This window comes from Rousettus aegyptiacus, unplaced genomic scaffold (assembly GCF_014176215.1).
Source record: "Rousettus aegyptiacus isolate mRouAeg1 unplaced genomic scaffold, mRouAeg1.p scaffold_m13_p_11, whole genome shotgun sequence".
Classification (NCBI taxonomy): Eukaryota; Metazoa; Chordata; class Mammalia; order Chiroptera; family Pteropodidae; genus Rousettus; species Rousettus aegyptiacus.
The window spans coordinates 67,486,551-67,510,958 of NW_023416286.1; positions in this window are offsets into that span (position 1 = coordinate 67,486,551).

Here is a 24,408-nt window from a genome sequence, read left to right on the forward strand (position 1 = left end):
TTTTTGCTATGTATTGCTTTTTAAACAAGTCACACTAAGCCCTCTTAGTTATAATTGCACTGCCTTATTATGACTATGTCTACATTATTTTTTTGTGACTAAGCTCTTGACTGTTGTATGCTGGCATTTCAATAATTTATAAGGGAACAAAATAACCTTTCATTACCTTTCAGGGAATGTTCACCAGAACTGTTCTGAAAGCTTTGAACCCCTGAGTTATTCACTGAAACTCTGGTAATCAACCTGCCCAGTCCCATTCATTCCTCATCTTTGTATTTGCTCTCACTGAGAATAATGGTCCAAATAGGGAAGTAGAGCACTTTAAATAATAATGCACCAGATTAGATTCCAGAAGGCTGGAGACCAGTTCTTGGCTCTGCTAATTACCTGTGTAAAAAAAAAAAAAAGCAAAGGGATTTAATATCTCTTGACCCCAATAGCTTCAGCTACTAAATGAAGAGGCTTGACTAAGTCAGTGGTTTTTGTTTTTTTGCAACAGAAAAATAATACAGAATGGTTGACAACATTTTTTTAAGTTAGCACTAGTTATCAAATGCCTATAGAAGTACAAACATGTTCAACACAAAATGTACTTTTTGTGATACCAGATACCAGTGGGATTTTTGTTGTTATTGTTATTTTAAGTTTAATGGAAGTGAATATAAATGTGATAATTACTACACCAAATATTTCTAAGATCTTTTGAATTTTATTCTAAAACTCAAAGATATTTTAATTTTAGTTATTCATCATTCATTCAGTACACTCATTTGCTTCTTCATTAGGTGTATACTTAATGCAAATTTATTTGTTAATGTGAAGGACATGAAAGTAAATAAAACAATGCACCCAAATTTGGAATGCTCTGGAGATATTATGATTAAGATGCACCAGAGTGCACAAGAGGGAGAACAAGATGTCTCTGAACACCTTCTCTGGAGATACATGCTACAATGCATTATATAATGTAATACTTTATATCTCAACTCTCTTAGAAGTTCCTTAAATCTAGGATCATAGCCATTTAACCCATAAGAATTTCTGCGACTTAAAAAGAGTAAATAATTTGCTCTGGGTTATAATGAAGAAGATATCGAGTTTGAAGTTTCTGGCAGATAATTCTGATCTAAAAATTCCATTCTGATCTAAAAAAACCATTTTTTTTTTTAAACACAATAATGTATCTCTAGGGTGAATTTTAACACTTTATGGTACTTTATGAAGCCTAAAAAAACTGATAAAAGGTGGTTTTTGATTTCCAAACTTTGTTTTATTACATTTATTTATTTTTAGTTTTCTTGAGAATCAATACCGACCCTCCAATTAAGGTGTCTTTGTTTTAGGGAGAATAAAATGAGTGTTTTTAATCCTGATTCAAAAAAATCAATGAAAAATTTTCTTTAATACTGCTCAATTTTAAAGATATTATCTCTACATGTATTATAGATAATTATCACAATAATATGGGCCATTTTGCATTTTAACTTTTGTTTACCAAATTAAAGCAAATTAATTACCTTAAAATTGCATTTGATTAGCAGAGTTTTTATTTTGAATCTTAATTGTTCATTTTAGTTGCAAAATTCCAGGGACAAATAGACATGTAACATTTGTGTTTTGAATCATTTCTTAGTGTTCTATTAGGGAAGTAAAGCACTGTACAATTGCTTTCTTTCCTTTTAAACACACTTCAAAACTCCCCTTATTTTATTTATTGCAGTAAATGGAAATTTACCAAACAATGCAGCAAAGACGAATCTTTTAGCAGCAAAAAGATGTCTCTAGGGCTTCCTGTAAAGTGAGAACAAAGTGCTTCATAGCCCTGTTTGAAGCTGGTTAATAAGACACAAATGTAATAGGCTTCACTGCATTTAACTCCAGGAAAAAACACCAGTATCTTCAAATGCAAACCTCAGATTATTGCTTCTGTTATTTGTTTAAGCAACCAATGCCCTACAACTCATTCCCAGCCTACAAATTGCTTTTGTTAGTGGAAAACAGCATACAATAAAGCCAGATTTCCTGGTGCTTTATTGACTCATGATCAAGTAGATGTTGAGAATTCTTTTGTCTTCTTTGAATGACTCTCTCAAATACTCGAAATGTTTTCAAAATGATATCTTAAATACTGTGGGTTTTTTTTAGGACATTGTAATTCTTTGTAGTTTTTATATTCTTAAAATGTTTTACTATTTTATTTTCAAATTGCCTATATTTGTATGAGTTTTAGCACTTCTATCAAAGTAAGTATTGATTTCTTTAAATGGAAAAGATTGCATCTTAGTGTCAATATATTGATGTTCCTAAATTTCATGTTTATATTATATTCAGATGGAAGTAAAGTATTATAATTCCTCATAAATGTTAATTTAATATATGTCATAGTATGTTTTGTCAGTTGCATCCTGCATTACTTTGTACATATCATGTAATCTGTTGAACATACCTGGTATGAGGTATATTACTCCATGCTACCAATATAATTAATTCTTCTAGCATGTTTTGATTCATAAAGTCTGCTCATAAAAAATTATTTAACAGAGATAAGTGTGCACTTTAATAGTTTCTATTTATTAAGTAAAAATAAAATCTTTGAATGTCAAAGTTACCATAGAGGATTAGGACAAATATCTTTACATCAAATTTCAAATTATGGAAATGTTTAAAGTCATTTAAAAATTCTATTAATTTAGAATTTTCTTTATATGCCTATATGAACAATAATAATAATATTAGAAATAGTAAAAATCTTCAGCCAGCTTACATACCAAAATGTAAGTAGATACAACAAAAGATGCAGGGCTTCTTTTACATATTTACCATTAAATAATCCTGCAACAACTGCCTCTCCTCACATTTGCTCTTGAATAATTAATCAGAGAGCCCTTCTGTGTTTCTTGGGGGCATTTCACATATATTGTGGTGATTCTTAAAACCTCCAATTTTCCCACAGAGGAAAACATTGTTTCTAAGTTCTAAAAGAACAAACAAAAATTCTAAGATATTAAAGTTATTTTTCTGTGATTCTTTCAGAAAAGAAAATGTTTTATAATTTATGTGTTTGATTCACATTGGATGAAAACATATTTTAATCTTTGAACATTTAGAAAGTATGTCAACTCCACTGTAGGTTTACACTGTGTATTTTGAGTCAATATCAAGTGGCCTTCTGCTGTTAGGAATGAGGGACTTGGTAGATAAATTAAGGATCTTGAAATGGAGAGATAACCCTGGATAATTCAGGTGAACTCAATGTAGTCTTAGGTCCTAAGAAATTGAAATCTGGAGGGCCAAATTCAGAGGAGATGGAGCAATGGAAACAGAGGTACAAGTTATGTAACTGCTGGATCGTAGATGGAGGAAGGGGTCTTGAGCCAAGGATTGTAGTCAGACTCTAGAAGCTAGAAAAGGCAAGGGGATAGACTCTCTCCTAGTTTCTCAAAGGAATATAGCCCTAGACTTTAGCCCATTTAAAGCCATTTAATATTTTTATTCTCCAGAACTGTAAGGTAAATAGAAAAGAAAATATAAATAAATTTACATTATTTAAACTAATTTGTGGTACGATTTCACAGCAGCAATAAATTACTAATACATATGGTTAACCAAACTATATAAGTGGAATAAAAAAATTTAGAAATGTACTTTTTTTGTCTAGAGCTAAAACATATGTAAAAGGCATAACTAAGCAATAACTATATTATACAAAAATATGCCTTTACCTACTGAATACTAAACAACATATTGAGTAATGTTTAATAATGGTGACATTATTTTTGAATCTCAGCTCCACTAAATGTTGTTATGTGACCTTAGACAAGTTATTTACTAACTGTGTGCCTGAGATTCCTTTTCACGAGCAAAATACTTATAAAAAGGACTAGAACAAAACCTGGCATGTTATAAACAATCAACAAATACTACCCTGTATTTATTTACTAGTATTATTGCCAGTTATTATTACATTTTATTATATGCTTTGCAAATAAAAGCTATGTTCAGAAAAAATAACTGTGACAAATTTTCAGATCACTTCAGTTTTTAAAGTGAAAATTTTAAAAATTCTATGAGTATAATAAACTATATTTAGTTATTTGTGGCATTATATTAATCATTTAATTAACACAAGAACAACATAATTCTATTACACTAATAGTAAGGGGGAAAAAAGTAACTCCCTCAAGTTAAAAACAGACTTAGAAAAATGCACTAACCATTCTAAATAAATGGTCTTTCTTAGTATATACAATATGTAAAGTCTGAACTAAACAAAATCTAAACTATTTAATGATCTCTGAAAAAAAATGTAATTCCCTTCATCTCCTGGCTTAATAGAAATCAGATATAGGAATGGTGTTAGACTATAAACTGAAAATTCAGAAACCTAAAATAGAGTAATAAATTTCTTTTTAACATCCTGCTACTATCAGAGTAGTCAATAATAATTGTTTGTAGAAAATTGCTTAGCCTTTCTCAACTATGGATTAGAAAGTAATTTAATCTGAAAGTATTGTATTTTAGCTGACACAAAGAACCTGCCTTAGAGTCCTATTAAATTCTTCCGTACTGCAGAATTGCACTTTAGAGTAATTTACAAACTATATGTGCGATTGGTGATTAAAATTATCTTCAAAGACAGATATTCTTTATTGATAAGAATTCTCTGCCTATTCAAAGAGCAAATGAACAGTCAGAAAGACAATAAACTATTTTTATATGTTCCTACACAAAGGTTCTCAGTAGAATACTCCTCAGGATAACCATTGTCAATTTGATTAATATCTACATAGAGAACCTGTTTAGTTAAAATTTTTATTATAATCATTACCATTGTTATTATTATTATTATTATTTTACTTTGTTTCAACAGTGGACAGTAATTCAGTTCCTTTTTTAATTTTTTACCTAACATAAAATTTCAAATATATTTTGGATACTGAAGTAATTTTATATGCAATTTTAAAGTGATCTCAGGAATTAATTAAGGCATGATAAGATACAACTTTATAACAATATATTATAAAATATTATAAATAAATATTATAAAACAAATATGAAAATACAATATAAACATCTAAAATATAATATAAACATTCAAACTTTATAGGATAGTAGTTAAGAATATGACATCTATATTGAAATCTAAGTAGATTGATCTTTTAGCTATTAGATTGTGGGCAAGGTATATATCCTTTTATAAACCTTAATACAAATCCTGACAAATAAAAAATAGTCTACCTCTCTGTCTCTGTCTCTGTCTCTGTCTTTGTCTTTCTCTCTCTCTCTCTCTCTCTCTCTCTCTCTATATATATATATATATATATGTATGTGTGTGTGTATCCACATAAATAAGTTCTTACAGGCTGATTTTATATATATATATATATATATGTATATATATATATACTTCATGTATAAATCAGATCTACAATATTATATATATGTGTGTGCATTGCCTCAATAAATAAATAAACATATCCTAATTTCCTCCAGAACATTCTGTCTTATGATGGTATTTCCCTAGTTAGCAATTTTTCTGATCTCCATCTATAAAACCAATATGATCACAATAAAGATGAAACAAACTTTAAGGACAATGATATCAAAAATAATAGCTACAAAAAAGCATAGAGTGAAGCAAAAAGCCATTGTAGCCTCTCCTGTTCTACAATATATTTGGGAGGTGGCCTACTGGTTCAGTTGTGTGGCAATGGTTCAGGAACATTTGGTGCCTGGCAGTGTTATAGACACCCAAGCAGATAAAACTGGGAGATAGAGAGAGATTGAAAAAAATAGTAAAGATTTCAAATTAAAATGAAATGGGTTTTCTCACTGTCGGAGAAGGGATTTTTAGGGAAGAAAAAGGGTCAAAGACAAAATGAACTATATGGTGTTAAGATAAAATAGGTGTTCTTGGTATGAACCAACAGTTTCAGTACCTATAGATAGATAAAAAGCATACGTGTGTCCATGGTGTGTGTGTGCGTGCATGAATGTGTGTATGCATGTGTGCATATATATCCACTCATATTTCTTATATCTACTAAGAAAGACTAGAAGCAGTGACAGCCACATAACAATGAGCAAACCTGGTGCGCAGATCTTATGTTTCTAAGTATTTTAGAAATATTTTTAAATATCTTTCTTTACAGATTCTTTGGAGAATAAGCATTTCTGTCTCAGAAAAAGCAAAACATTAGATGAAAGTAAGCAAATTCTCCAAGAATAAGAGAGACATGTCAGAAGTGGTACAAGAGATCTAATTTTAAGAAGCTCCCAATAAACAAATTTGAGGCCAAAAAAGCTAACACACACAAACAAAATATTGTAACAGATTATTACCCATCGCTTAAATAAGAATTCATAAGTCCATACCAATATAAATAAATATGAAATTATGAAGAAGAGGAAAATCTTCTTTACAGTTAAATTTCAACTGCAATTAATAAGTGCAGAAGAAATTATGGAATTAGGAAATCACCACTTTGTAACTCCTGGCAATAACTGATATAGATGAGTATCAATGGATCCTAAAAAAAAATGCATGAAATATGAAAAAGAGCAGAATCTTTGCATAGACATAATACATCTCTTCACAAGATATTAATAATTTAAAAAGAGAAAAAGGTAAAGAAACCTGCCACCAAAAAAAAAATTAATGATCAAAGCTAGCACAATCAGTGATAAGGCAAATTTTTATCATGCACCAACTGATATGATGGAAAGAATGAATACACATCACGTCAAATTCCCATTAACAGAGCTAAACAAATAAAATATCAGTCAAACTTAAAATAGCGTTCTTAGTACTAAAAAAAATTAAGTTATAAAAATAAAAACTACGAAAAGTACTTCAGATTGAATGTAACTAAAGAGATTTGACAAGTAAATGTAATATCTGATGTAATATTGGATAAAATTAATCTTATTCTAAGGGGGATAAGAATGGAAAAACTGATGATACTTAAATGGAGTCTGTGGATTATCACTAGTAGTGTATCAGTGTTAATTTTTTGATTGTGATATTTGTACACTTATTATATAGAATATGTCCTTGTTCATAGGTAATAGACACTAATTTATCCAGGCTAATGGAAAATCATGTCCGCAAACTACGTTTAATTAAAAAAAAAAAAAAGTATATAAGGTCTGGCTTGGTTAGAGATAGAGATAGAGATAGAGATAGATAGAGATGAGAGAAATATAAAAATATTGACAAAGCAAATAAGATGTCAACAGCTGGGGAATCTAGATTAAGTATATGACTTTATTTTTTTGAGTAAAAGAATATTTACTATGTTTGCACATCCACAAACAAGTATGTCTTTTATTCAGGACATATTATGATGCAGATTATATTGTTTTTTAATTCTCAGCCACAAATTATCTCTACATTTTCTTCTCCACTAAATCCTAGATAATATTGATATTTTGTTCAGACACTCAAGGTCACTTACTTTGGTGGCCAATTTTATAGAAAAGTGATGTATATACTCATCTCTCTTCAATATGTATGAGAATTCTCAACTGTCATTAATCTCGTTTTAGAAGCTTATCAACATCCTTACTAATAGTGACTATGTTATCAAAGATAATTAAGTCTGGCTTTTTTTCATTTATCTTTAGTTCTGCTCATTTTTTCATAAACTCAAAGCTTTTTCAGCCACATACATATAATATAAAGAGCATATTTGCATACAAATGTCCAAAAGGTACTTTAGGGTTTAGTGCTAGTATTTTACAACAGATCATATCATGATGTGGGTATTTTCCATCACTAAATTAAGAACATTGCAGGCTTTATCAACATAATTAGATAAAAAAAGCCAATAAATAAACCCAGTCACAACCAACAAACAAATCAATTGTTAAGACTATACATATCCAAGTACAATAGTTAATATCTTAACTCTATCAGTTACTGGGAGCAAGATATTTGTTTCTTCATCTCATCAATCTGGAAGTCATTTCCTACATATAAAAATATGGAAAATAACAACACTTACCTTATATGTCACCAATTTAATGGGCAAAATGAAATACAAAGTGTACAAGTCCTTTCAGGAGAGCACAGTATTTTCATGCGATGGAAATATCTGAAGTGATCTCTCAATTACCTAAAACTTCTTATAGTCTGAGTGCTTCTATAATGGTACTTAGGTTTTAGTTGGTTTTATTTTAATCAATTACTCTGCTTATGTTTGTGCATGGATTAGGGCCTGTTTGAAAAAAGCATGCATGTTTTATAACAGCAGTTGAAGTTCTCTTTGTCACAATAGGTAACAAATAAAATCTTAAGTGCAAATATTTATAGCATATAGTCTGAGTGAAAAACACTTCTGTACTTCGATTTGTAGTGGTCTTGCACGTCTAAGATGAATGTGGTTTTCTGTACCACATAAAGCCAGGACATAGCTAAAGTATGTTTAGATGGTCATCGAATTTTAAAGGCAGAAGTAAATTTATAGTGAAACCTCAAATATGGCAGATTAAGAAACAAATTTGAAAAAGTTAACAAGCAGATTTTAAGGTCATTCAGTTAAAGGATCACAGATTTAGAACAAAAACCCAGATTATTTTTTTCTAGTTCAATTGCACAAGTTCCCCTTAAGATTAAAATGAAATTTGATTGAAAAAAGAAAGCTATTCTCTTTTCATTTGAAATGCACACAACTAAGTAAATAATTGCTTTTAGACTCTTGCTGGATAATATTATAATAAAAAATTTTAAAGAAAGATTTGTCACTGTGAAAAATGTTTATATGCAATGACTAAAGAAACCAAGGAATGGAATGGTCTTTTGTCTTTTGTCTGCTTAGCTAGAGAGAAACCAACATCATTGCCATCAATATCTGATGATGTATTTACAAAATATATATATATATATATATTTAGATTGACTCCCTGATAGCTATTACACTCTACCTGATTTGTCTAAAACAATTACAGTTATTTTAGGAATTGTCACCCAGAAAAATGTCAACCAAGAAGATAGATAAAATCTGACTAATGCTTTAGTTAGACTTTTTAGTTTTTGAAGGAAATTCGTGGAATGCAATCTCTCAATTTTACTGAAGAAGAATGAATTATCCTAAAATCCATGTACTGATGTCAGCCACCTCATATGTGAGTAAGAAGCCAGACTAGGGATGTGATCAATACACACTGTGGTTGAACAAGCAGAGACTAACAGAAGCCAGGGTTTTGATGGCATTGTTGTTATTGAATTACCTCCCCTGAAGTCTTCATTCCTTGATCTTTTGTAAGCAGAATTATAAATAATAAAATAAAATAAAATAAATGTTATTTATATACAAAAGCCTAGAATAAAGAGTAACTTACAAAACAAAAGTAATTCAGAGATGGAAAATGTCATTGAACATTCTTTACTAAAAATTACAGTTATATTAAAATGGATGTGTTCTTATATAGATTTATAATTCATCACAAACATTCACTTCCTTATAATGATTGATACTAGAATGCTGAAATCTTCCCTTTAATAAAGGCTGAGATAATCTCTATTATTTTAGGATAAAAATATATTCCTGAAAACCATATACAATGAAAGATGATCTGCATTCTCAGTCACACAGATGAAGTTTATTAAACTGTCTATCTGACAGTTTTATTTAGAGTTAAAAAATACCTTAGAAATGTGTTTATGTATACACAAGATATGATATGAAGAAAATGAGAACTAGAACACTTTGCTCAAGATGTGTGTGTAAATGTATATTTGAGGCTTAGAGTAGTCTGACTCATTTAGTTTAATACACTAAAAATATTGCCGCTTTCATCAAAGCAGGTGATACCTACAAAATATAGTATAAGCCGGAAAGGCCCATGTAAGACATATATCCCAGTAATATGTATAGGTAGAAATATGGATTTTACAAAGATACTACTTAAAAGATAACCAAGTGATATTGAATATATGTCTATAGAAGTGTAAAAGCTGCTCTCTTTTCCAGGTTCACTACCCAGAAATTCCAGGATAATTTCAAATGCAATTAAAAAAAAATGGATAATTAAACAAAATGTGAAAGCCTAAGGGAATGAAAAGTTTATGCTTGACACAAAGGAAACTATACAAAAGACATAAGTTTTTATTATTATTACTGGTTATTTAGAATATGTCAGCAGTCATAGAACCCCACACAGCTAGTAATTTCTCTCTTTCAATAGTTTAAATATTTGATTCCACTCCCCCTTATCTTGTTGAGTTTCTGCCTAAAAATCTAATGATAATCTAATGAGTTTTCTCATTATAGGTTACCATCTTGTTTTCCTCTAGATGCATAGAGAATTCTTTATCTGTCATTAATTTTTGACATTGTTAATATAATGTGCCTTGAAGAAAGCCTTTATGAATTGAGATACTTACGTGTTCTGTTTACTTATTGTATTAGAGGATCCAGTTCTTTCTATAGGTTTGGGAAGTTTGCATCAATTCTTTGTTTGAATAGGCTCTCTGTTCCCTTCTCACTCTTTTTTTCCTTCTTGTATTGTTCTTATATTATTCTTATATTGTTCTTTCCGGTAGAGTGAGATAGTTCTTGTAGTGTCCTTTCTTTTTTTTTGTCTTTGATATCACTAATTCTTTTTTCCATCTGGTCAGCTCTAATTCCTTAATCTCTTTTATTGAGTTCTTCAGCTCCAGCATTTCTATGTGGTTCTTTCTTAGAATTTTAATCTCTTTGATAAAGTGTTCTTTTTGTTTATTGATTTTATTTCTGAGTTTATTAAACTGCCTATCTGAGTTTTCTTGCATCTTGTTAAGTTTTTTCAGAACTGCAATCTTGAATTCTCTGTCATTTAAATCATATATTTCTATATCTTTAAGTTTATTTTCTGGAGTTTTTTTTTTTTTTTCTGAGCTACCTTGTTACCTTGGTTGATCATGGTATATGATGGATTATTTCTCCACCTAGGCATTTATGAGAATGGACTTTGATGTTTGAAAAAAATTATTATTATTAAGAATGATGCCTCTTTAGCAGATTGATTAGAAAGTTTGGTTTGTTTGTTTGTTTTCCAGTAGGTGGCGCACAAACCTTCTGCACTGCCCAGGCCTCCAAGCTCTACTGGGTGGCAAAAAAATGCCCTTTATTCTCTAGGAGATGTGTATCTCCTCTGTGACCAGGCTGCCTCAGACCTAGGGCTCCATCCGGTGGAAGAATGTGGTGGGCAATGTGGTTCCAAGCCCCTAGGATCCCCTAAAATCCCAGTGCTGCCACAGTGTCCAGATGCAGTGTTGGTTTGTCGAGGTGTTCCAGGTGCTGCTTCTAGTATCAGTCTCAGTGGGGGGAGGAGGGAGGGAAGAGGGGGGAGAGGCTTCTGGTGTGCCTGTGGCTCTGTTTTCCTCCCAGTAATGGTGACTGCCAGTACTCAGCTGCCTTGCTTCTGTATACTCACCCTGTCACTGGGACCAGCTGCAGTGTGTATCTGTCATTCAGAAGTTGCCTCTTCAGTTCTTGCGACTGCAGACCCGCCGCTCTGTATCCCGACACTAGCTGCTCCAGTTTCTCCTGGGGGCCCACTGTTAGCTCTGGGAGGGTGCAGGGAGGCAGCTAGACTTCGACTTCGTTTTCTGCCTGGCAAAGGTGTCTGTTAGAATATAGCTGTCACGCTTCTATATTTCATCTGTGCCCTGATCACTGGGTCCCACCCCTAGTACATGCTGATCACTCAGGCAGGAATGCTGGGGGCTACAGAAAGTACATGGTGCAACTTGATTCCTCCCCTCTCCCCAAGTCCCACAGAGAGCTCTGGGCTGCTTCTGCAGTACCCATGTCTACTCCTCTCTCATTCCTCCTCCCTTGCTCTCCCAATCTGCTCACCTTCAGATGCTTTGATGCGCAGATCTCTAAGAAGTGTTTGTGTGTTAGGCTGGAAGTCTTCTGTTGGATTATAACTGTTCAGCTTGTTGTGGTCTCTAGGGGAAAGATCAAGAGCACCCCTCATGCTGCCATGCTTCTTATTCTAATTATTAAGAAAGTTCTAGTACAGATATTAAGGTTGATGGCAGTTTATCTATTCTTCAAAGTTAATAATTCATTATCATAAATATAATTATATCCATTGTACTATAATAATTTATGACATCGATGGAAGCAAAATTTACTCTTATACTGATATTTACTCTTTGCCATTATAAGAATTAATCCTAAAGTTTTTGATTTGTTATTTTTAAAACATTAATAATTATATGTGAATGTGTCACTCTATAAACTTATTTTTAAAAGTTTTTGGAACTCTGTTTCATTAAAAATAATCATATACAATGTAGTAACTATTTTTAAACAATGACAGCAAATAAAAAATACTTCGAAGCAAGCTTACAAATAACATGAACATAAGTAACATGGACAAGCACACATATTATACATGTGTATATACAAAATACATACTACAAATTATTTTTGCGACAAATTATTTTGCTGCAAATTATTTTCCAGATAATTTCAATTTGTATATTTTTAAAAGATGAGAAACTTTTCAAATAATTGTTTCATATAATAATCCAATTTAAAAAAGGAACATGTGAAGCAAGAAAAAATAAGAAAATATAAACCAGACCAGCTAGATAGCAAAATGCATATATAATTATGTTTCTAATTCAGTTTTCTTAAAACACATTCTGTTTAGTCAAGTACTCTCTATGGTCTGAATGTTTACCCTCCAAATTCATATGTTAAAAACCATAAGTCCCAGGATGATGGTATTATGAGGTGGGGCCTTTGGAAAATGATTAGGTCATGAAAATGAATCTCTCATGAATAGGATTAGTATCCTTATTAAAAAAAAAAAAAGACCTCGGAGATCTGGATTGCTTTTTTTAACATGTGAGAACATAGCAAAAAGATGGTTCTCTATATACTGGAAAAGCGGGCCCTCATCAGAAACTGAATATGCCTAGCATCTTGATCTTGGACTTCTCAGCCTCCGGAACTGTAAGAAATAATTTTCTGTTGTTTATAAACCACTGCGGTCTATGGTATTTCATTATAGTGAGTTAAACTTAATAAGATCTCAAGTGAAGTTACTTGTAGGACTCAATTTTTATTTTCCTCCCAAACTTATATCTAGTCATATTAATGATATTTAAATTGTTTATCTGATCACGTTCACTTGACATGCCCCTAAAAAAAAAAAAAAAAACCTGATAGGTTTAACTTTTATATTTATTTCATTTCTTTATTTTATTATTATTTTCTGTTTCTTTATTCCTTAATAATATCAAACTCGTAATGACTTGTACTCTTGATATCCATTAAGTCTGGACTTTATATTGTTCAACATTTTAAAATTTTCTTAACTGTGCATATGTATGTATTTTTTCTTAACAGAAGTAAGAATCATCTTGTCCTAGTCCATTGCATTCCTGTTCAAAACTCAATAATAACTGCTTTAACTTTTGGATTAATTAGGGGAGAAAGGCATCTTTTTTCTTTTTTTTCAAAATTAATAGTGTGTAAATGGTTCAAAAGCTTTGGGAGCTGATCAAGGAACAATAAATGACCAGCAGAGACAGTAACACGCAACAAACTTCACTGGGTGGTGCATGGACAGAATAGCATGAGAAGGGAATTCCTTCAAAGCATGAGGCTGTCCAGAGGATTAGGCCAGGGGCTACCATTCAATAGGAGAGAAAAAAGAAGACTTAGGTGTCTAGGTGAGGTCTTTGAGCAGTATAGTAGAGAGTCTCTAGGTTAGATAGTTCCAAAGGACAGTAGAGGCTTGGGGTCTTATAACCAGAGATTCCAGTTTATCACCAGTCAGCATATATCAACAGTCAACAGTTAACAGTCAGCCGGTATCTGCTGACAGGCCTAAAATGCTAAAAATATGCCCATTTGGACTATTTTTCAACTGAATGAAAACTTTGAATGGACAATGATAGGCTATTGAGCTCATGGGACTCAACTTGCTATGAAGAAATAACTAAGGGCCAAAATGCAGGGGCCATCTTAGGCTCATTTATATAAGATAGTCCTATCCATGAAAACTAGATCTTATATATCAGGTCTTATATACTATCCTCTATTAAAATTTTACAGTTTTTTTTTTTAATTCGAATGTTGTATTTTAAAATTTTTATTTGCTTTGTCTGTCCATATTTTCATTTCTACATCCATTCATCAATTCATATTATTGGAGTGCTTCTCAAATTTTGTAGCATTATACAGCTTCATCTTCTCACAATTTCAGCATGGATATCTTTAACTTGAGTTGAATTTGTTATAGTGCTTTATTCCCTTTTTGAAGTCAAATTACCAAAAATTAAAGGCAAAAATCTTAAGGGCAGCAATCTGTGAGTTTTAACTAAGGCGTACATTTGTGTAATCTAAATTATTATCAAGATTTAAGGCATGACCATCAATTTAGGATTATTTTATGTTCATTCCTAGTAAATTTATCCACCCATGCTCTCAAAGACAAACAGTTCTTACAAATAAAATCATACATCTTTTTAAAAGTTTTCTGTCATTTAATAAAATGATTTATCCCGGTTGGTGAATGTTTCAGGAGTTTGTTTTCCTTACTTATACTATTTCATTGTATGAATATGCCATAATTTGCTTATTCATCTTCTTACCCATAAACCTTTGACCTATTTCTAGTATTGAACTATTATTAATAAAGTCACTATGGCATTCCTATAGAAATATGTTTGTATTTCCTCTGTGTCAATAACTACAAGAGGAATTTATGTGTGATCTAGTAGATGTATATTTAATTTTACAAGAAATTTTTTCCAAAGTGATTGCACCATTTTATATTCCCACAGTAAATGTTGCATGCACGACAATATATAGTCATTACAGTTGCTCTACGTCCTCAGAAACACTGGGTTTTAGGCATCTAGTGAATATGACATGGTACCTCATTATTTTTAGTTTTCATTTCCTTGAAGAATAATGTCTTGATCATTTCTTTTAATCATTCTTCTCCTCACCCCACACTGTATATTTTTGTCATATTTAGATCTTCCTTTATGAAGTTTTTATTCTAATGTTTTGCTCATATTTAATGGATTACTTGTCATTTTATTATTGAGTTGTAGAAGTGTATTATATATTTTAGGTCCAAGTCCTTTTTCAGATTTATGTTTAACAAATATTTTCTCCAGGACTGAACTTTTCTTATTTATTTTCTAAAATGTTGTCTTTTGATAAACAAATTTCTTTAATAATTTAAATCTATTATTTAAGGCTATTGTTTCTGGATCTATCAAGAAAACCTTTGTTTTTCCAAAACTGCATACTTTGTTGCAGTTGTTTCTGGAAAGTTATAGTTTTCAAATTTGTGTTAATAAATATGACCTATGTCAATATTATTTTTATGTAATATATGAAGTAAAGGTCAAAGTCCATATTTTTCTTTATGAATATCCAGTTATTCTAGCTCCAATGATTTAAATATTTTCCTTTCCTTAATCATCATTGACATCTTTTGAAAAATTAAATTATCATCATATAAAATGGATTCATTTCTACGTTATCTTTGCTCATCTATTTTTGAGATCTTCACCATACAATTTTGGTGGAAATATTCAGTTTGTAACATCATTTCATGTCTTTTTAACAAAGTTTTATTTAGTTTTAAGTCTCCACTGTGGGGACAGAAGCTCAAGTCTCAGTTTATTTCCTTTAGCCTTATCAGTGGTACTTGGAGTATGCCACAATAATTCACAATTCAGGGGTTGGTTAGAAACTCTAGCAAATTTTACAAACAGATTTGGGTCTCTCCCTCTCTGGCCCTCTCATTTTCAGGATTTTCTCTCTTACTCTCATTGCCTCTGGCTCTGGTAGTACAAACTCTGTTTTCGGTTTCTTCAGCTATTTAAGCTTGTATTTTTTTGTTTTGTTTTTATTTATTTCTAATATAGTTAAGATTATCCCTGATGGAGAAGCTGGGGTTGAACCTTAGAAAATATCTATAGAAGAAAAAGAGGAAACACTATTTCCTGATATATTTTCTTCTAAGTTTGATTTCCATTTACCTGTATCTAAGTGCTTTTGGTTATGCTTTGTGCCTTTAGGTATATTTTTGTTTACCAATATTTATAGGTTTTATATATGGGCAGGTTGATCTGATAGGATCTGCCCAACCATGTCCAGAAGCACCGCTGCAGAAGTATTCTTATACAATGGGGAAAAAAAAGTAGTACTGTATTAATATCTCTTGTTAAACATTTTGTATTTGTATATCGCAAGCATATTATAAAATGTAAACATATTTATGATGTAATCGTAATTGAATTAGGAGAGGCACAAATTACATAATTATTGTCGGATTCTATTTAGTTCCACCAAAAAAAAAATAGTTTAAGTTTTTATCTTGTTTTTATTTGGAATATATTCCTTTGGTTCTTCATTTTGCTGACTCTGTTGGTTTTTATGCACTAGATAAAACAGCCACTTTTCACTTGAAGGAGTGGCTTCATTTAAGAGACAAATTTATTACTTAATTTAGCTTTAGCTCTTGGTTTTCTCTCCAACCTTTGTGATTGTTCAAGCAGCCTGTTTTTTTTTTTCAACTGCTTCCAGTAGTTGAGGGTGTGCCAAGGCCTGCTCACATGCTGCAAGGGAAGAGATTGCTCTGAGCTCCAGATTCAGGCTGATGGGAAGCTAGACTCTCATTGTGGCAGCTTTTAAAGTACGGAAACACATACATAAGGCTCATCAGGACCCTATGGTAGTAAAATACACTGTGCTCTTGTGTTGGCTTAGTGAGATGTACTGACAGAACATTCATACATGAATGTATAACTGTCAGGTTGGAGATTTGGGTCCAGATCTTAGATGAGTGATGATTGTGCAAAGTTTCATCGGAAGCCATTTCCTTGGTAAAACTTACCCAGGAGAAAATTATTTAAAAAAAGGAAGAAACCCCTATTTATATATTCATCTTTCATCTAAAAAAAGAAAAAGAAAACATTCCTTAATATAGAGGTAAACTATATTTTCTGTGTCTTTAAAAATGTATGCACAGCATATGTGTCTTTCTGCATATTGAATTAAAAACCTTGATCAGCTATTGGCTGCTGAGATATAACCTATGAGTCAAAGCAGATAATATTTCTGCACTTCAGTTTGTCCCTTCTGTTAAAGTTTTATCATTTTTAAATTTCCTTACTTTTCCATCTTGTAATGAAGAATGAAAAGTGTCTAGGGATGGGATAGAAAGGATGATAATCAAAAGAGACAAAAAGAAGAGCTTCAGGTGCATTCAACTTTTTTTTCCCCCAGGATATCTAGCTACACTAGAGACACCAGAGGAAACCCCACATGCATAGAATTGTTAGTAGCTTATCAAAGGTACAGATGTCTCCACAGACTTACCACCCTATGTTGACTTTGCTTTTCTCTATGCACTCAAGGGTCAACAAAGGTAAGTAATATTTTTTAGATGGAGTACACAATGTATTCCCAAGCCACATTTCTCTCAAATGGTAAAGAATGAATCAGTCACTTTACTTTAATTGTAGTAGTGTATGTATATTCATATGTCTATTGAAATTAAAATATTTTAGCAGTGCCAGTTACTTTCTGAGAGTGCCATTTAGACATATGGTACAATATGTTTATACCTATTATAGACCATCTGTTGTCTAGGCTCAACTGCACATTTATTTTACTTTTAATTCACAAAGAAAATGAAAAATAGAACTGGCCCATGTACCGTGATTTGGCAGAGCTTTAAGCAGGTGCAAATTCAATAAGAAAACATATTTGGAACTCTATAAACCTCACTTATTCTGTCCCCATGTGGGTATATATTCTTTCCAAACCAATATAAATGTTTCAGTTCTTTATGTTTAGATCTGTTGCAGAAAACTTGTTATGGGGTGAGGTGGGATGAGGCTGACTTAGAATTCAGGAAATGATATAGCCTTTTTTGCTAAAAGAGTAAGTAATGTTTATATAATTGGCAATATGATTTCACTGGTGCAACACAGGTTTTATATTTATATGAAAATTATCAATTATGAACACTTTTTATTTTTAAATAAATTTCTTTTAATTTGGTATATGTTTAACACAGAATAAAAATATAGCATAATGTTTCCATAGACACAATCATCTTTTATGTTAAAAATATGAATACTTGTTAGAAACCAAACCACAGATATATAGCCCCAAAAAGCAGAGAGAAAGAGAAAGAAAAGGAGAAAAGAAAAGAAGGGAAGGATAAAGAGAGAGAGGAACGAAGGAAAGAAAATGAGGTAATATCTTCAGATAACAGTTAAAGCATATATGCATACTTCCAAACTCTTTAAATTTTAACAATGATACAAAATTATTTTTAATGATTTTTTTTCCCAAAACCGCTCAGATGCTCCTCTAATTATTAATTTAATTAATATTTAAATGAATTTTAATATTATGTGATTTTTTAATTTAAATCATTATCAGTCCAACACTTTTTGCTAGAAAATGTTTCAATATTTAAATTTGACTCTTTTAAACGTAAAATATTCTTCATTGTCTGAGTTCATTAGCTAAGAATTGATCATAGGTTCAAATTCAAATTGATCATAGGTCAGCAGAAACTCCTTTCAAGGGCTCCTATGCATTTATTCAATACATGTAAACATTTATTTTTTAATGAAAGCACTTGATAAGGTCAATCGATATATAAATAATATGTATCAAGGATTTGTTGATATATAGTTTTTAAATTATTAAATTATTTTTCAAAACATGATGCCTATGAGGTTGAATATATATCAATAGGCAAAAATGCATGCATACATACAATGTATTTTAAAGAAAATATAAGTACATTGTGGGAACCCAAAGGGGTAAGTCATTTTTAGGTTCAATGGCTGGGCAGTACTATTATAATAGAAAAGAATAAGAATCTAAAGAGCCTTCTTGAGGAATTCCATTCTAAAAGTCAGTTTTGATTTAGTTTCTGGAATTTGACATGTTTATATGGGGAATAACATATTTGGGATAGGGAACCATGCAATTAAAAGCACTACAACTTGTTTTACATGAAATATTTAAAGAAATATTTTTATTGCTATCAGATTCTTACTGTTTCTTAATTTTAAAAGCATAAACAAACATATAAAATAAGTGTCATTAATTTAAAAATTGTGCTAAATTAAAAACCTATTAACACCTGTAATCAACTTTTGTTAATTGATAGTGGTTTCCAAAAGCACTAGCCTGAAAATCATTTGGGGTCTTCAGTAAAGTTCAGTGGAAACAAAGACAATTATTGGTTAGTGTTGCCTTCAAGGTCACTAAATATGCATTTTTCAATCCTATCTTTAATGCAGGTCTCAGCCTTTCTCTCAGTAATACCCGAGGTCTATTTGGAGTTAAAAAACTGAGAGACTCTTACATCATAATTTATTTGAATCCATCTCTAATCAAAATGTACACAAAGAAATCACAAAATTAATTAAATTAATTAAATATGATCATTTTTCAAGAGACTCTTACTATGTTGCTAGATTCTACCCTTCTCTAAAGTGACCACAGCAGAATGAGGGGGTATGGGGGTGAGGACACATGTTTTAGCTTATGAGTACTTAGGCTACCCATAAAGTAGTCAAAATCAAAGATACGGAAAGCAAAATAGTGGTTGTCAGTGACTAGGGGAAGAGGAGAATGGTGAGTTATGTTTAATGGATATAGAGTTTTGGGTTTTTGCAAGAGGAAAAGTGTTCTAGAGATGGATGGTGGTGATGGTCACATGAAAATGTGAATGTACTTGCTACTACCATTAAACTGTATGTTTAAAAATAATTAACATGGCTGGGTCAGGCCTGGTAGTACTTGGATAGGAAACCACCTAGGAATACCAGGTACTTTAGGCCTAAAAAAAGAAATAGTTAAGATGGTAAATTTTATGTTATTTTATTTTATATGTACTTTACACACATGCAAAAATAAAAAAAAAAGTGCTTCTACAAATCTTTAAGAAAAACACTGTCAACCCAATAGAAAAATGAAAAGAAAAATAAATAGGGATTTGTGAAATAAAAAATCAAAATTTCCAATAAATATCAAAAAGGTATTCAAATATCTAGTTATCAGAGAAATGCAAGCCAAAACCATAAGATTACTATATATACATCAGTGTGGTGACAGTTTAAAAAGACTGACAAGTCCAAGCATGGTAGAAAGTGTAAATATTTTAACATATAAGCACTACTTGTGAAAATTTATATGAAAACTGTTCAGCTTTATATGTGAATAGTGAAGATATATATTCTCTAAGATCAATCTTCTCAGAATAAACTTAGCAGAATCAAGGGAAGCAGACGTATGTATAAGAATGATGATAGCAGAATTCTCAATAATAAAGAAAAATTGGTCAATTGAATAAGTAAATGACTTGTAATTAAATCATAAAAGTCAAGATCATTAAAAGCAAACATGAAATACTATATTTTAATGAAAATGAACTACAGTTATATAAAACAAATGGAAAAGGTTAAAAACATATTGTTAGATAAAAGGACAAAAAAAAAGACTGGCTATACTAAAAATTCTTTACATAAAATGTTCAATAATAGACACTGTTAAACTATATACTGTTTTAAGGGTGTATACATTGTTAGTAAAACCATAGAGACAAGAAAACAAGTCTTGCAAAAGTCAATATTAGTGATGATTTCTGGCAAATAGATAAGTTTATAACTGAAAAAAAAAAGAAAAACCTCATGAGAGGAAAGGAGAAGACTATGAATTGCTGATAATATTTTATTATTTCTTGACTAAGGTGGCATTTTCACAGGTATTCACATTATTTATTAAACAATATATTTTACTCTTATGTATATAAAACACTATTTAAAAATGTGTTCCAGCTTAATATTTTCTTTTTATTATTCTTATAAGAACCAATAGTTCTTTAAATACTAATACTTCTTGAATAAATAGTGTCTCATTACTTTCAGTGTCTTTATAATGTGTTTTAGTTACAATTTGAAAAGAATATCATCGCATGCAATTTATATGGGACCTTAACAGAGACTTGAGACCAATATTTTACAGTGAAAGTTTTGTGTGTAAAAATGACACCCAAAGGCAGAAAGAAGCAGTGTGACTTAAATTCCTAAGTAGTCATGAAAATAGTGACTTTGAAACATATGTCAGTAATATTTTAGAAACTGAGAAAAATACAGATGGTGAATACATATGCACAAAAGTGGTACTATTAAATCTGCAAATATAAACTTAAAACATATCCTAAATGAACAAAAAACTTTCAAATCAAAATGAAAATTTATATTTATATTTAAAGAATAGTTTGAGCACATACTTAGTTATTTTTTTCTGAATATATTAATTTATTTCTAATTCCAGATGTAGGATATAATGAAACATCTTTAAAGTTGAACACATGGATTTGTCTGTTTAGAGACCACAGTATTTTCCTATATTCCTTCAATAGCTTATTACAATGAGAATAATAAGCATATACCAAAAAAAAAAAAAACAACTTAATAAGAAGCTTTAAGTCAATATTTCAAAAGGCACATTTTGAGGTGGCAAACTTTGATCCCCTTCACCGTTTTATAAATGATGAAACTAATTCAGATAAATTATCCCATTACCAATTGTGATCTCAAAGCTAGTAATTACACTCCTAGAATCAAATCCAGGGTTAATTGTATAATTTATACATGATTAAGAGGTAGTGTTTTGATTTAAGGCTCAGATATTTCCTAAACCCAAGTACATTAAAATCGAATCAGATTATTATTCTAGATATACTATACACTAACTTAAATCATAAATCATACTTAAGAAATAAGTTAGCTTGTAGGATTTATCTTAAAGGGGAAAATGGAAATGAAATGGCTCTAAGCAACAAATACCAGCTAAATAAGCATTGCCTGAGGCTATTAAACTTACATAAATGAAGCATGCATTGATCAACTTTCAGAAGCTAACTAAACATGACAAATTTCTTGGGGGAAAAAGTGACAGCAGAAGTGATAGAAATGAGGATAGATTTTCTACTTTTACGATTGGGTGTGTGGCAAAAAATCCCCCTCACCACACACACACAATGACACCTGATTCCTTGCCATCTTTTGAAGAACTCATATATAACTCAGTATGGTGTGAGGATACGGCTTCTCTGCAGTTTACCCCAGAATCCTAAAAAATATTGTCTGAAACATGAGGACTAATTTGCATTGATTTTATTGTCCGTCATTCCTCAGCAGAAAGCATGAGTCCCATTTGCAAAGAGAAAGAAATATCCCCAGCCATGATTCTGGGATAGCTTTGTCTGACTTTGTTAGTTAACAGATTTAGACTGTAAGACACTACTAGTTTTTTGAAACACTATTCTAAGCATGTGTACATCATTGTCCCCTGAACTACCTTCTTCCAATATATTTCCAATCCATCATTCACTGGATCTAAAGTTATTTCTAAAAAAAAAACTAAATTAAGCTTTATCTTTTTAAAAAAAAACTTAATATTTTCAATTGCTTATAATAAAAATTTTATGATCCTTAACATCACTCTATCATGTCTATGATTTAGCACTAAATATATCTACAATAAGAATTTAATATGCCATTACATTCTCTGTTTTAATCTGTAAACGATTAATACATATTCTGCAACCCTACACTGAACTCATACCCCTGACCTAACTTAGCTTTGATAAACCCAAACCACACAATGTACTCTTTTATATTTGCTTAAGTGGACTCATGTTTGATTTTCTTTATAAACTTAAAGAAACAAAATGTGCTTTTATACTTGCTTATCTTTAGGTCATCTACATTAGAAAATTGATAATGGAACATATTCCTTGTTATACATACCACATTCTTTTTCTTGTTCATTTTCCTATTTTTTTTTCCTAAACACCAACCCAAATGACCATTACATATTGTAGGAGAAAAAACAAACCAAGTTATTAGCTCAAACTCCTATAAAAATGTTGCCAAGGGAGGCCAACTTTGACATAAATGTTAGGGAGTAAAGCAAGATTCTGAAATATATTATATGATAGATAGAAGACTATCGGTCAATATTTAGTTTTGTTCCAAGAACGTTTGCTATGGAAATTTTCAATATTTTTGGAAACTTATTACCTTAATTAAAAGAAAAGATGGTTGGACAACAAAATGGTGGTTGCAGTTTATCTATTCTTGGCTAATCAACTTGAGTTTAACAAAATTTTGGTGAAGAGAAATAGTTGGAGGCAAGTGCTTCAAGAGTCATAGTGAAACATTTTTAGTCTTTCAAGGATTTTTAGTCATTACTCTTTACCAGCATTTGCCTCAGAGAAAACATCTGTATGTCCAACGTCAGTGTCCAAACTTTCATTGCTATCCAGGTGTCCAAGTCTGAAGAGTAAAGTCTGTAATCATAGAAACGTTTGACTTTCATGTAGATCATCGATTTCCTGTGTGATTTTTTTCTGTTGATTTTATCCATCAGATAGTGCTACATAAAAGCACTTGTGACTCTGAACGAGATACAATACAGAATTGTTTATAAAGGAACATAAGAAGTGGATTGTTAATACACCCTGAAGTCCTTTCTTTAGCAACACCTACTTTTCTTAATCATAGTCATGGAAGGGAAGCCCACATCTAAATTTTCCAATTTGGAAAGTGGCGTAATGGCCGGATTTCCAAGTTTTCTTATCTTTCTGTCTAGTTTCTTACTCTATAAGTCAAGTGCTGTCAAATACTAAAGATTAGCTATTGAAAAGAAATATATTAGAAACGGAGTAAAATTTTAAATTTTCCATTTCCAATACTTAAAAATTTATAATTTAAATGACAACAAATGAGTTATACATAGTTGTTTTTCAAAAAGAGGAGAAAGAGACAAGAATTAGTAGCTCCTTATACAGAGTCTGGGTCTGAAAATCTTAGCAGTCTGAAAGTCAATTATTTGATCCAAGGTTTTTGAAAAAGCTGAAATCTTTATGATGCCATCTGCTTCTAGAGAATTCCAGAGTCTCAGTTTTAACTTCCAAGCATTGAGGATGTCCAAGTCATTGCAATGTGATGCATTTTGAGTTTAGAAATATAGATCTAGGAATCTGTACTTTCAAAGATAATTGCCATATTAGTAAGAACTGATATAATGCCTTTTCCAATGAGGTTCGACATTATTTTCATGTTGTTTCTGAGGTTTTCCTTTGATAAAGTGGCTCAGACATGTTGCTTTAAAATTTGTATATTATGGTTAAACTTTAGAAGATGAGAGTTGGTTATTGAATATGGATTGCTAGTTCACTAGGTAAAATATCAGAAAATGATAACTAATGATTTCTAATCAGTGAAGTTTTGATAGCCAAGTAAGTTAAGGATAATATTTTAGGTCATAGCAGTTAATCCTCTGAATAATTTTCCCATCAGGGAGAAAATTTCTTGTCATGTATGGACTTTGAAAT